Here is a 6,000-nt window from a genome sequence, read left to right as displayed (position 1 = left end):
TTGCAAAAACATAAGTACTTTGTTAGTCAATAAGGTCACTCAATGTAAGTAGATTGCTAATAAGAATTCCCCAAATGCTGAGTTGAATAAACAAAAATGAGCAGCAGTATTACAATGTATTTGCAGTCCTTGTGTCTAAATTTTTACCTAAAACATCAAATGTTCCACCACCAAGATAAAAAACAAGTATAGTTTCATTGTTCTTTCTGTCAAATCCATATGCCAATGAAGCAGTAGTTGGTTCAGTGATAATTCTCAAAACATCCAACCCAGCAATTTGACCAGCATCTTTAGTAGTTGTTCTCTGCGAGTCATTGAAGTATGCAAGAATTGTGACAACTGCCTTGTTAACCTTATCATTTAGAAAACTTGGAGCCTGTACAAAAAATATACATAAATGTAAGAACACAGTCATGAGCAGATGATATAACGAAAACATTATGACAATAAATTGATAGCCAATTAGAATCATATATGTACAGACCTAATGATAGCTATTTAACGACAACATAAGATGGATGATAGGTGGAAGTCAGCGTAAAGGAATTGGTTATACTTAGATAAAAATTTAGCAATACCTAAAATCATGGATATGACCTTTAAAAGAGGTGATGCAAATAGAAGAATGATGTACACGTATTTGATGGCTAGATAAATGTGGATGCCATCACACAAAAAAAAAAATCATTACTGTTAAGTTAAAAGAAAAGCCCTATGGAAATTATGCATCAAAACAAATCAATCACACTACGATAATAGAGTCTATGAAACAATATTTATAGGGCCCGATAAAATAAAGTATGGTGGCAATTATCTAAGTAGTGACAGAAATATATATTTTCATAATTAGAGAACATATGGACAAAGAGCTAAAAGGAAATATAAACAAACTTTCATCGGTGATATCTTACCCAGCCACATCAAAAATAGAATATCAAACATAGTTGCAATAAGTAGATTCATAACATGATCACGTCAGACATGAACGGTAAGAATCCATAACTCAGAACATTATACCTGACTCAACATTTCATTACCGATCATGGAACGAGAAGAGGAAATCTCCACCGTACGGGAAGATATAGGAATGGGAGAAAGTAGAATGAGTCCAATAATCACAGTCAACATATTATCGCCTTAGCTAAATCAAAGCAGAAGCAAAGATACATTCATCATAAATGGAACATCATTACGAATGAAGAAGGAAAACATAAAATATATGCACAAGTATATCATTAAGAAACAAAGATTAAAAAAATTACTCTTGAATGAATCTGGAGTAAGAATCAATGTTTTCGCTGATGCAGTCTTTTCCAGTATCCTACAACTTGGAATCCTAAGTCCAACTCACGAAAAAAATTGACATCAAACATGGACACAACATCTCCCTAGAAAGTCAATAATTTTTTCCTTTTATATGAAATGTTATTTAAAATGGTAAAATTGCTCAACTGCCTTACTGTGTTTATGATATTATTCAATGCTCATCACAATTAAAGGTAGATCTTACCAAGATACACATTTTCAAAACTAAATATAATCTAAATCCTATGAATTGGTTAGAAGCACCTTGAGATTGCAGTTGTGCATTAGTGTAGCAAACAAGAAATTACCCCAAGCTGCTGATTAAAAAGATAGGAATGGGCAAGGCACTCAATTAGCAGCAATGCCCAATACAAGTTGACTAGTGCCAGATTAAATATATATTTTTGGAAGTAAACTACCTCTCCGTAGACAAAGCACATCTGAATTTGATACACTTGGCAGTTCATATGCACCCCCTACAAATAAAGTTTCAAACTAAAATAACAAAGACCCATACAAGAAAATTAGATAATTGTTCATAATGCCAGTGACATAAGCACTTGAATGCTCCAATGAGATTGTGAGTAGCATATATGAATAAGTATGGAAAATAGTTGGAAGATCAGACATTTGAAGTCGTACATAAGGGTACTCATTTTGTGTTTCCAAATAGTTAATAGTGATCCATCTAGCCTCATAATATTCAATGATAATAACTTGTGGAGGATTAAGGAATCATATATGATCATTTTACTATTGAATAGCTATTATTCATCACACATGGAAATAGTGTTCATATCATAAAAAGGAGGCATAATCATATTGGCCTACCCCAAATAACAGTCACAACATGATGGAAAATGATAATCAGAGACAACACCACTGTTGCAAGAGAAAATTGACAACATCAAAAAATGCATCATCATTATTGTTGCAAGAACACATCTACAGATCAAAGACATCAACTTATCACTATAAGTGATACCCCCTCTTGTTGCACATTCATATCAATAAATCAGACATCACAACATATTCATAGTTGCATACTCAATATTGACATATCAGAAAACACTCAATCCAACGCTTTAAGAATCCATGAATTCAAAAAAAAAATGGAATAAAATACAGAGAAATTAGATGCAAAGTTAAATATTATATTATAGAAAGATGATGGTAGTACCACCACCATGAAAATTTTGTAGATCGTATGGAGTACAACACTATAAACTAGGTACCCCTAAGATTTAAAAGGGTTCTTAGATAGAGTGTGTAGTTGATTTTTCATAAACAATACCATCCTAGTATTCCAATAGCAATAGACAATGGAAAAAGAGAATAATATCAATAGATTGCAAGACCAGGGGAAATCAAATAGATTTGAGAAACAAAACAAAAAAAAAAAGGTGTGGCATGAGCCATGACAAATGTTGTCCCACCACTCAAGTGAAGTATTAAACACCATGGAAATATATGAAATGAGGTGCATTGACCTATCATAGTTTAGTGACTACTAGTTTTACACCTGACATTACAAAAGAGTAAATACATGTCCATAGAGCAGTGCATATTCCCAACAAGAAATAATTTAACCAATTATGATAGAAGGGAAAGACATGTAATTAGCTAGTACATAGGGGTCTATTTCTCATCCACATTATGATCTCTTCAGATAGGGAGTTGGTGGAGGGAGAGATGGAGTAAATTCGAGCACCTGATGGATATCCTCTAGGGAACCGCTTGTAGCTTGTTTCACGCGCCCTTTGCACCATCAATCTACAATCTCAAGATGATCGTAATAAGGACAGAGAATGATTCCTATTCATTAGATTAACATTGATTTTCTCATCCACATTATGATCTCTTAAGATAGGGAGTTGGTGGAGGGAGAGGCAGAGTAAATTCGAACACTTGACGGATATCCTCTAGCGAACCGCTTGTAGCTTGTTCCATGCACCCTCTGCACCATCAATCTACCATCTCAAGATGATCGTAATAAGGAGAAAGAAAGTTTTTTATGTACTAAAGAAGAAATCTTCCAAATGAACTAAGTAAATTAAATTTAACACTCATCTTCTCATCCATATTATGATATCCTAAGGTAGAGAGTTGGTGGAGGGAGAGGTGGAGTAAATTTGGGCACATGATGGATATCCTCCAGGGAATCACTTGTAGCCTATTTCACGCGCCCTTTGAACCATCAGTCTACCATCTTATGATAATAATAATGAAGAGAGAGAAAGATTCCTTTCAAGTGATTATGTAAATGAGAAAAGGAATCACCACAAGACTCATCTTTCTTGGAGCTATTATATACTAATAATTATTTGTTTGCAGGATCCATGATCAAAAGGAGTATTGGGGAAGTATATTTTTCTTTCCCTTTACTCTACTTCATTGTGAAAATCAACAAGGAGTGTATGATGTGTCTGCATCATGTATGCTTTGTGCCTTCATGCATCATGTGTCTACATCCTGTATACTTCGCGTCTTATACTTCGCGTCTTCATGCATTAATGTGTCTTCTTCGTGTATGCTTTGTGTTTGCAAGAACTCAGATATTTACTTCATGCTTTATGACATTAACTACATGCATACCTTATGCATTCTTTCATTCCAGTGTATAACTTGTATATTGAATTCATAATAAAGGTTTAGTATAAACAATCATTGCTTGAGGACAAGCAATTTCAGGAAGGGCGGACTGTCATGTCCCCTAATTAGGGTAATATAAGTAAATTATTATGAATAAATAAATATATTATTTCTTAATATTATAATATATTAAAAGAAAAATTTATAATTATTTATGGTATAATATATTATTTAACAATAAATAATAATATATTATTGATATAGTAATAATACATTACTAAGGTAATGAGGTAATATTAAAGGTTAAATCATTATTAATAAATAAAATAATAATAATGTTATCAATAAATTATGTACACTATTATTAAATAATTATTGAATATATAAATATTAATAGTAGTGCATCAAGCATTATTATATAATAGTGATATATAATTATTATTAAGATAGTATAAAATATATAAATAAATGATTAATGATATTATATTATGAAATGGACATATTCAAGGCATAATATTATAATATAATTGAGAATTAATTATAAATAATATATAAAGAAAATATACTATGTAATAATATTAAGAATAATAATATTACTAATATTATTATTAATATAATATATAATATGTTGTAATGTTGTTATCAATATAATTACAAATACATTATGCACAAAGCAATATAATAATAAAATTAGATAAAATATTATTATAATATAATATATGACATTACATTATAATATGAACAATATAATAAAAATAGAGATATTATTTTAATTGCTAAAATATTATAGTTAAGAGAAAATAAGGAGGAATATAATGTTGGTTCTCTAGAGACACATCCCTTCGAGCATGACCTAGCATAAGGTATAAAAGGTGAATTCCCTCATTAGAGAAAGGAGGATAAGAGAGTGGACTTCTACAGGGAATAAGGAAGAGATGGAATTGATTACATCTCTAACAAATTATTGAAGCAATAAAAATGAAGATGCATGGACAAAATACGGAGGACAAAGAACATAATAGAAACTAAAGGGACGGAATATATATTCAATTTCTCCCATTTGTAGACTTATGGGGTGGACTGAGAAAGCATGGTTGTTGGCACAACCTTCCAGTTACAAGTGCAAGAATTGCAATAGCATATATCAGACACAACGTAATTGTTGAGCACATATTTATCTCTTTATCAGTGATGGCTTGAAGCATTGTAGATTGCATACATAATAAAGTTATATCAAAGAAAACATGGCAAAAGATATAAGTAAAGAAAGAAAAGTCACAAAAATGAATGACCCTAAAAAGGGATCATTACATTTGCCTTTCAAAATTAGATCATTCCTCATTCTTTCATTTTCAAATCTTAGGCTCATGATTTCCTCATTTGCATTGGAGAGCTGATCAATAAGGTTCGCTTGCTAAAGGGATTGATTCTGGATTTCATTGTTCCTTCCATCTATCTCTTCTTTCATCTTGTTTTTCTATTCCAAGACTTCACATAAGCTTACTGACTGAATTTCTTGCTCTCTTTTTAGCTTTCTTACTTCTTTTTGTAGGGAACCATTCTTCTCTAGGAGTTCTTTGATTTCTTCATTTGCTTCATCTGAGCTACTGGAAGGATGAAAATCTTCAATTCTTTCTTCAACGTAGAGATGATCATTCATTTGATTTGCAAGTTCCTTTCTTCTTTTCAAGGATTGGGAAAGTTGCTCCTTATCTTTCTTGAGTTGGGCAATGGCCATTTCTAGATCCAACTTTTCATTATCAATAGCTTTGTCAAGTCTGAATATCTCTATATCCTTGATCTTTTCTCAAGCTATTAAACTTTCTCCTGAGAACCACAAAGCTCTAATAACAATTGCTAGAAATATTCAAGACTATGCTAAGTTACTGAGAGGGGAGGGGTGAATTAGTAACTTCAAAAACTTTAACAATTTCAATCCTTAATCCAATAATCTAGTTAGCACATAATTCTTCACATCTTATCTAATTGCATCCATGAGAAACTGAAAACATGAAAGCATCCATAACACATTGACACAAAGATTTGGTGACCCAAAAACCATCTAAATAGAAAGTAAAATTGGGGTGGGGATGATACCCACAA

The sequence above is a fragment of the Cupressus sempervirens genome, chromosome 10 (assembly GCF_028749045.1).
Source record: "Cupressus sempervirens isolate cs-2001-9-10 chromosome 10, ASM2874904v1, whole genome shotgun sequence".
NCBI classification, from domain to species: domain Eukaryota; kingdom Viridiplantae; phylum Streptophyta; class Pinopsida; order Cupressales; family Cupressaceae; genus Cupressus; species Cupressus sempervirens.
This window is presented reverse-complemented; position numbering follows the sequence as displayed.